This window comes from Carlito syrichta, unplaced genomic scaffold (assembly GCF_000164805.1).
Source record: "Carlito syrichta isolate Samal-C Ts95f unplaced genomic scaffold, Tarsius_syrichta-2.0.1 Scaffold301567, whole genome shotgun sequence".
Taxonomy (NCBI): Eukaryota; Metazoa; Chordata; class Mammalia; order Primates; family Tarsiidae; genus Carlito; species Carlito syrichta.
In genome coordinates, this window is record NW_007245663.1 from 816,624 (window position 1) to 826,629 (window position 10,006).

Sequence of the window (10,006 nt, forward strand, 5' to 3'; positions counted from 1 at the left end):
GCCTCAGCCTTCCGAGTAGCCGGAATTACAGGCAGGTGCTACCACGCCTGGCTGATTTTTGGATTTATTGTGGAGATGAGGTCTCGCTGCCCAGGCGGGTCTCGAACCCATGGGCTCAGGCAATCCACTCACCTCAGCCTCCCAAAGGCGGGGGATGACAGGCTGATCCACCGAGCCCGGCCATTGGCCTTTTTACACGATGCCTGGAACCATTAGTATCATGTGCCTGAGAAGAACATTCTGGAAGCAATATGGAGGATAGATGAAGGTAAGGTAAGAAGGAACTGACGACAGAGATCAGGTAGAAAACTACTGCAGTTCTCTCAACCAGAGCTTATGAAATTCTGAAGTAGGTTTGTGGCAATGACCGTGGAAACTAGACAACTCATTCGAGCTATTCGGTTTACAAAACAATAGAAAAAGCAAGTCAAACTGGCTCAGATGATAAAGGGCGTGCAAACCTAAAAAAGTTCAGAACCATCCATTAGGCCTCCAGCTTGATTTCTCTACTTATCTCTCAGCTCAGCCCAATTTTATGTTATGCTGATTTCTTCACGCTACCAAGATGGCTCCCAACAAAAACTGAAGCGACAAGCTTTTTTGCTTTCCTCCAGGGATAGGTCGTTGTTGGTCGCCCCCCCCCCCGAACCTTGACACTAAAGCTTCAGCTGAGGCCAGAGTGGACCATTTGAAAATACGTTCACCTTTGATCCAAACCACGTACATTCATCCCTAAGGAATTATGTGACTAAGACTCCAATCAGTTAAAGCCCCAAGACTTCTAAACTGGGGGGAAGGGAAGGTGACGTTGCGAAGACAAGCACAAGTGTAGTGGCCGAAAGTTCAATCGGAGAGACCACCAAGAGCCAACTCCAATGAAAGTTCAAGAGGGTCTTTATTTACAAACTCGAGCCTGGACCTCTGTCAACAACCAACACAGCGGAGTACATTCAGAGGCTCTGATTTCCTTAAGCAGATGCCTTTTATGCTTTTACACAAAGGGAGGAGGAGTTTGGGGGGCGCTTCCCAGTTTTGTTACCATTTAATTGGGTAGTAACCTCTGGTGGTCAGCTTAATCGTGGAGGATTGGCTAGCCTGACTCAGGCTGACCTTGGTCCACTAGCTAGGGAAGTTGCAGAGACATCTGGAAACTTAGGTGATTACCCCCTGGCACCTGATTGGATGTTGCTAAGGGGAAAGTGAGACAAGGGAAGAATAACGAGCTTTGCAGTTTCTCCCATAACTGGAACTTTAAACAGTTATACGTTTTAAGACAGAAAACTAAAATTGGCTGTGCTATTGTCCACAAGTCGATTACATATTTATTGGGTTAGAGCATGCTCCTAACCTAAGTCTATGGTATACGCTATTACGGTCCTCTCACAAGGTTTGCCGAGCTTTCTGGACATCCGTGCCCCTGTGCATCTCATCTGTTCTCTCTCTCGTTCTGGCGTCCCTCTTGCCATCCCCTTGCACAAGTTCCACCCTTCCCCAAGCTCAGCTCAAGTCTTACCTCGCTTCTGAAGTCAGCTCTGACTTCTTGATGTCCTTCTATCCTTCACTCCTCTGAACAAATGCATTCATTTAAAAAAAACCTCTTTAAATAAAACTGTAGTACAACATATGTATGGTAAAAAGTAAAAAAGGATACAGCTTAATACATTTTAACATAAGCCAGGCGTGGTGGCTCAAGCCTGTCATCCCAGCACTTTGGGAGGCCGAGGCAAGAGGATTGCCTGAGCTCAGGGGTTTGAGACCCACCTGGGCAACTTGGGGAGACCGCGTCTCTACAATATATCCAAAAATTAGGTGGGTGTGGTAGTGTGTGCCTGTAGTTCCAGCTACTTGGAAAGTTGAAGTGGAAGGATCGCCAAGGCCACAGGTTCAAGACCAGCCTGGGCAGCTTGGTGAGACCTCATCTCTACAAAAATATATCAGAAAATCAGCTGGGCGTGGTAGCGTGCACATGGCAGTTCCAGCTACTCGGAAGGCTGAGGTGGAAGGATCACCTGAGCCCAGCAGGTTGACGCTGGGGTGGCCATGAGTGTGCTGCATTCCAGCCTGGACAAAGGAGTGAGATTCCAACTCAAAAAAAAAATTTTTTTTGGATATATATATACACCAGGGTAACTACTACCCAGATCAAGATATATAACATTCCCAGCAACCAGAAGACTTTCTCCTTCCCCTTCACAGGTAGTGCCCAAGTTCTTTGACTTCTATTGCCATTAATGAATTTTGCCATTCTTGAACCTGGAATTATCCAGTATATATTCAGGTGCATTTAGCGTCTTTCACTCATCATTATGTCTGTGAGATTCATCCATGTAATGTCCATAGGAGAAGGCTCTTCTTTTTTATTGTTGTATGGTATTCTATGATAGGATTATGCAACTATTTATCTACTCAGCTCTCCCCAAAACTTAGGTCTTCCAAATTTTGGCTAGTATGAGTAGAGCTACTATGAACATTCTATATATTTTGACGAATATATGTACTTATTTCTTTTGGGTATATACTTAGGGTGCACCTATGACATGCCAAGAATTGCTAGGTCACAGATAGGCACATGTTCGTTTTAATAAACACTGCCAAACTGTTTTCCAAAGTGGTTCTACTAGTCTGCACTCACACCAGCAATGTATGAGACGAACTCATTACTTTTGATATCAACCATGCATATGTTTCTATATTGCTCCTGACTCCCCAGTTAAACTCTAAAACTCTAGAGGGCCAAGCTTCTCCTAGAGTTCTTCAGTGTTCCGATACCTAATATTGTGTTCTAAAAATACAAAAGCTCCACTCTTGTCTACACCCACATTTCAGGCTTTGCCACAGAGCCAGGTTCTTCTTCCCTCTGGCAGTCCTCTTTGGGACCATGGAGGACAGCCTACCACATTCATATCTGTGGGAGCTGCATCCATAGATTCAACCAAATGCAGATTAAAAAAAAAACACTATGAAAAAAGAATCCTGTACTGAACATGTACATTTTGGGGGTCATTATTCCATAAACAATACAGCATAACAACTCTTTACAAAGCATTTACGCTGTATTAGCATCCTATGTCAACTAGAGATGATTTAAAGTATACAGGAAGCTGTGTGTAGGTTATATGCAAATACTACACCATTTTATATCAGGAACTCGAGCAACCTCAGATTATGGAATCCATGAGAGGTTCTGGAACCACTCCCTCTTGGCTACAAGAGGACACCTGTTTGATAGACCTCAGACATGACCACGTTAATAGATTGAAGAGGGAAGGAACTGTGAGTTCCTTGTCCTCACGGTGGACTCACTGAACCCTGCACCGTCTGCTCACTTCTTCCCAGATGACCAGCTCTGCTACCAAGGGCTCTTGGGAGAGGTAGCTTTTGAAGGAACTTAAAAGGTTCCTTTACTCTCTCCCCCTGGGGCCCAACTGGTCTTCTTAGCTTACATTCCAGAACTGAGAGAAGTGAAAGCAAGCCTGTTTCAAAGTGACCCATGTCCCCATAGTCCTGAATCAGGAAGTGGCTGTAAACTTCTCTCATCGAAAAGAAAGAGTTCAGGTTCTTCCTCACCATGCAACCTATAACTTACATATCTAGTCATTACAGACTTTAAAAATATAAATGGGCCAGTGTGATAATTATGGCTCTGTGATTTTCTTTCCTTTTCTTTTCTTTTTTTCGCTTAACAGGATGTCATGCCATGTTTTCACATCACTATACATAGGTTTGCCGGATTCATGTTAATCCCTGCAAAATATAGAAAATACATAGCACTATCACACTTATTATGTGCCAGGCACAGTTTAAAATACATTTAGGTCTCAGCACCCCTATATGGTAGGTATTATGTACACTCCCATTTTAGAGTTGAGGAAACTGAGGTGGAGGGAAATTAAGTAACTTGCTCAAGATCGCAAAGTCAGTAAGTCTCCAGAGTCAGGATCGAACCCAGGCAGTCTGGCTCTCGTATCCGTGCCCTTGACTCGACTGCCCTTGGCTATGAGGTGCCTGTATCACAGCTTTTTTAGCCATTCATTTGCTAATCTTGTTCCAATTTTGAATCTTTGTTGGCATCTTCCACTGACTAGCACATTCTTGGATGCCTCTCCTGCCTCACAGTGATGTGTATTTAGGGAATTAAAAATAACTGCGATAGTAGCTTACCTCAAAATTAAAGTAATTATTAGATAGATGACTCTTCTTTTAAAAAATGATTTAGATTCCAAATCTCAATAAAAATGACTTTTGGATCATTGGCAGCCTTGGCAAACGCACATTACATCCATGGGTCATTACCATCGATAATTGAGAACACACACACGTGTTAACCAATCGATCTTCCTGCCTCCCATCTTCCATCGCCTGCATGGTTGTGGTTGTTGTCTGTCTGTCTTAGAATTGGGAAACACAGTAAAATTTATCATCCTTTGTAGTCCAAAAAATTGTAATTGCAGATAGAATTGGATACAGTCGGAAAGACGGGGAAATTATGCTGAAAGGTTTTCCAGAATCACTAGGAACAATTTTATATTATAGCAACATTTCATTGTCTGTTAAAGGCAAAATTTCCACCCCTTCCCCAGAGCTCAAGAAAAAAGAGAAATAAAAATGAACATAATATAAAGTGCAATAGACTGTGCTTTCCCTTCTCTTCAAGGTGAAAGCTTTACATTTGGGAGATTTTTTTTTAAATATTGGATTCAGAGTAAGAAATATGGGTTCAGATTTCACCGACTCTCTGATCCTAGACCAGCTTTTCTTAACCTTGGCACATTGACGTTTCAAGCTGGAAAATTCTCGATATGGAAGGCTGTCCTGGCCATTCCAGCATGCAGCATCCTTGGCCTCTACCCACTCAATGCCAGTAGCCTTTCTCTGCCCTCCCCCAAGTGGAGGCAAACAAAATTGTCTCCAGATATTGCCAAATGTCCCCCAGGAAGCCAAGCTACTCCTCTTGAGAACTAGACAAACCTCAGAGCTTCTCAGACCTTTAGTTGCTGCATCTATAGACGTGAAGAGGATCTTTTTTTTTTTTCTTTATAGAGTTGTTCAAAGAACTAATGTAGTCACACCAACTTTGTAAATTATGAACTGTTGCTTATACATTAAGCTAGGTATTATTATTTATTATTTAGCTCCTGCTATTTTTAAGAGTGCTATATATGATCTGAAATCTAGAATTATCAAACCCAGATGCGATTGCTGTGCATATTTCCAGAGAAGCCATTACACTAGTTATCACAGATGGAACAGGCAGACACTAAGCATTCACCATTGTCTATAAACTCATAGTTAATGTGACCCATTTCGTAACCACAGGCCGCATCCCTGTTGTTGGTTAACCCATTTAGAAAAGAGCTGCTGACAGTCCTAAGGGGAAACAGGTCCACAGAGTGTGTAGAATAGAAACTCACCTTCCCTACGGCCAGAAAAAAAACATCCCAGAGAGCATGCCTTATTGTCAGGTGGCCAGGAGACCAAGAGCCAGCACAGGACATTATTCCTCCTGAGGACAAAGCAGTTTCTCCGAGCCCCGATTGAATCCCTGAATAGTCTTCTTACGGGGCTCACCGTTCAGAGCCTCACACGGACATACTCACACCACCAATGTCATGTCTCTGGAGCTCCCTGGTAGACCCAAGGCATCCAAGGGAGAGACTCTCTGTGATTCTTCTTGAAGCCTTTGGTAGACACAGAACAGTACTTGCACAGAACAGGCCCTGGACACGTTTTTATTGAATGTCTGGGTAATTATTATTTGCTAGATCTTAACAACAATAATTTTCTGAAAAGCACTGAATACAGAGATTCTGCACATACATATTGCAGGAAGGTCTTAATCTTGCCACCTATCAGTTTTTTTTTTTTAAAAAGCAGACCCTTTCTCTTTTTCTGCTTATGCTCCCACACCCACTCAAAAATTCTTGGACAAATAGCTCTGTTATATGTTAAGGTCATATACTGGGAAGCTTTTTGGGGGGTGGGGGGGAACGAGTTCCCTTCCTTTCCTCATCTTCCTCCTTGTTCTTCCTCTGGTGTGGGTAAGGCCTTGCTGTGCCTTCTGTTGGGAAGTTGAGGCAGAGTTAAGAAAGGCCTGGGCGAGGCTGGAGACCTACTCAGAACCAGCTCTGGCACAGGTCTTCAAACCGGGGCAAGGAGGATCTGTGCTTTTAAAGCATTGCCCACCCAGTCTCAGTGGGGGAAAGAATGCAGGGACTCAGGAAGGCCAGCAGAAGGCGGGGGACGTGGCGAGACGTGGTCTCCCTGGGCAAGGGGACAAGGAAAACGCCGGCATCTCAAGTGTTCCCCAGACGACAAGCCAACTTCCGGTAAGGACCGTCAGGTACCTCCATCAAAGGGAGCCCCGCGGTGTCACCTGGGAGAGCAGTGTGACGTCAAAAGAGGGCTGGCGGTCATTATAATGGCTACCACTTGGGGACAGCCGGCTGCGTGCTGGGACTCTTCCAGCAGGAGCCAGGGGAACGAGAAGAAGTGGGAATGGTGATGGTTGGCAAAATTTCTACAGGCGCGCCATTGAGGTAGGTAAGTTGGCCTAAGAGTTGAGGACCCAGCTTGGAAGAAAACAATTGAGATTCCAGCCCATTTCCCTTTTTAGGTTTTTAGATGCTTTCAGAGGCATAAGAATGGTCTCCAGGAGGTCAGCTGGGATTGCAGGAAAGGGCACCCCAGGTAGGAAAGGAGTGTTCATCTTGAGAAAACAGAGAGACGAGATTGGCCACCTTGGCACCATAACGTGGTCTGGAGGCTGGGCAGGTGGCAGAAGGTGCTAGTGTTAGCACGGCACGTGGCCTAGACTGGAAACCCGTCATACTCAGTGACCCTGTACAGCGGCATATTTTCAGGAAATAATAGGGCCTATGAGTGTGAACCGAAAGAGCTAAAATCTTGGAGCCTAAGTTTAAGGCATGGCCTCCAAAAAACGTGGCCTAGTAGAAGCCTTGTACGGCTGGAAAATGCTATCTGAGGGTGTGCCCTGAGTTTTCTTTTTTTTTTTTTTTGAGTTGGAGTCTCACTTGGTCACCCAGACTGGAGTGCAGTGGCCGCTCCCGGCCCCCGCAGCCTCGCCTGCTGGGCTCCAATGATCCTTCTGCCTCAGCCTTCCAAGTAGCCGGAATTACAGGCATGCGCTACCATGCCCAGCTGATTTTTTGATTTATTGTAGAGATGAGGTCTCACTGCCCAGGCGGGTCTCGAACCCGCGGGCTCAGACAATCCATTCACCTCAGCCTCCCAAAGGCACGGGATTACAGGCTGAGCCACCGAGTGAGTTTTCAATGGTGGTACTGTATGGTGGGGCAGAAACACAGGTCAGTGGACTGATCAGATTCTCAAGTTCTCTCTCCTAGCGTTGGGCTGAGAGTGGCTCTTCTGACTGGGTCCACTGCTGGAATATATGTGTTGGGGGAAAGAGGAAGTCTCAAGAGGCGGACACTGGACATGTCCCCACATTGGGCGTGTGGAGGTACGAATGCTTGACTGGAAACACAAAAGAGATGAACTTGCATTCACACTCAAAGCTGGCAAAGCAGACCATACCATGGCATGTGCGTTTTTCACATATTTACATATAGATACACAAACACATATAATCTCTCACACATACACACCAAAATCTGATGAGACAGCTATCAGTTCTTTTTATTTTCCACAGAAGGGAGATAGGGGCACAGAGGAATAAATCACTTACCAGCTTTATAACTTTAGCCACAGAGCTAAAAAGTGGTGGAGCCACAGCGGAAACAGATTTTGCATTCCTTCACACATGTGTTTCAGCTTCGCTTCCTTCAAGAGCGATGGTTCTCAAAGAGCAAATCCCAGGCCAAGGGCATCGGCATCACCTGCGATCTTGTTGGACCTGCAAAGCACTGGGCCTCAGCTACACCTCTGATCAGAAACTGCAGAGCTGTAGGCAATCTGTTTAACGAGTCCTTCTGGTGCTTTTGATGAATGCTCAGGGTTGAGACTCACTGCTCTAGGGAATGAGATTCTGCTTCTGTAGTTGGGGACACCTCCTTCTAATCGCGAACACAGTAGAGACTCAACAGCGATAATGACCTTTGAGCAATTACTATTTGAATAAGTAGATGCTTTTTGTGACTCACTTTTACCCAAGGAGATGAGGCCCACATAGTGCACGCTTTCCTTTTTTGTCTACGTATTGGTCTAAAGTTATTTGGGAATGTCTTTATCTCATTACTTTTGAGAGTGTGAAAATGTCATGATTACTCTTTTACCCTCGTCTGTCCTCTCTCTGGGGAAATATTAATAGAAATGTTTCTTCTTTTTTCTACTCTAAGCCTAGTTCACAGCCCAGAACCATGACTCAAAGACATGATTTGAAACTACTTTCTTTCAGTGTGCCATTTGTCAACTTATCCCGGACACGGGCTAGGATTTCGTGAAAATAATAACATAGCTCCATCACTCAGCAATGTTTTCATCTGTGGAATTGTTTTACCAATCCAAAGTTTGAGGAAATAAAGGTACAAATTGCATACCAAACAACAGGTAATACCTGGAACTCAAGCAGGTTAAATATTTCTCTAGGCCAAAAAATCGAGACTAGAGATTAAACCAATAACCAGACCTGATCCTGATTTAAATCATATTCATTCAATGATACTTGTTGTTTCTGGTGGATGGATGACAATTTAAATGCTAGAGAGTATTTATCAACTGTAACAATTATATTAAGTTATTCCATAATGTTTACTCAATAGCATTGTTTGCATATGCTCCTGTGGCTAGGAAAGGGCTACCTAATTCATTTTTTGCACATCAAAATCCAGTAACGTGATATAATTATATTATCCTCCCTACAAATGCTGATGGGGTCTGGTCTGTACATCTCAGAGGGAAGGGGAATGAGAACAGTGGATGACATCAGGTACCCTGTCTTTTGCCTTACTTACAAGCACAGTACATACAATGGGCAGAGGTGAGTGTGTTTACGCCAAATCGCTTCGTCATTGGGGGATGTGATACATTTTAAGTTTTTTATTTTCCAAGTATTGGATTCTCTTGTAAGCTTTTCTTTTTGGCCACTCCCGGCCACCACAGCCTCGACCCGCTGAGCTCCGGCGATCCTTCCGCCTCAACCTTCCAAGTAGCTGGAACTACAGGCGCGTGCTACCACACCCAGCTATTTTGATTTATAGTGGAGATGAGGTCTCGCCAAGTTGCCCAGGCAGGTCTCGAACCCGGGCTCAGGCAATCCACTCACCTCAGCCTCCCAAAGTGCTGGGATTACAGGCTGAGCCACCAAGCCCGACCTCTTGTAAGCTTTTCTAAAAAAGAAAAGAAAAGAAAAGAATTATAGGCACATCAGAATTTATTCCCGCCTTCCAGGGAAACCTGGAAACCCATGGAAATATTTTTGATTATCTGACAGTATCTGACAAAATGACTGACAAAAATGTGTTGTTTTTCAAAGTCAGTAGGTCAAATAATCTATTGAATTTCATGCTGAATGTTAAGATAAGTTTTCCAACAAAGTATGAGAAAAGAGTTGGGTGTAAGGTTGAGTGGAGATTCCCCCCATGTTACAAGGCCAGTGGATTTGAAAAATGACAATCTCTGCGGCTAACCTTGCCTCGGGCAGCCTTACTTCAGCAAATTTAGGCCCTTAGGGGACCTGCCAAAGAATCAGCAGGACAAAACTCAGGAGATTCTATTTCCTAAGGGACAAAACAAAGATTTTTGGAATTATACACTTGGAGTCCTAATCATAGGTCTGTCAGAGAACTTTATACGCTGCTGTTCACATGTTCCATTTTCTAGTTTCAAAAAATGGGAATAAATATGTCATCAGACAATCTCAGCACCCAATTAACAATGAAAAGGTTGCTGCTGATACAAAATGCTATCATTCCATCAATAATGGTCGCCGCAAGGACTTAAAATGTGCTCATTCCATTTAAGGAGTGAACTCAAGGAAGGAAAATGCCAAGATTTTTTCGATGCGAGGTAACAGCAGCATAGAATGTCT

The 10,006-nt window shown here is 44.1% G+C and overlaps 1 protein-coding gene across 1 annotated transcript in view; it reads right to left on the minus strand.

Moving 5' to 3' along the window:
- The window catches only part of TCF4 (transcription factor 4), a 391,888-nt gene extending 382,597 nt beyond the window's left edge, over window positions 1–9,291 (minus strand). The window contains exon 1 of the mRNA XM_021710813.1: window positions 9,242–9,291. The gene's annotated coding sequence lies outside the window, so the exon portion shown is untranslated. The remainder of the gene's footprint in view (window positions 1–9,241) is intronic.
- Between the last annotated feature and the right edge of the window lie 715 nt (window positions 9,292–10,006).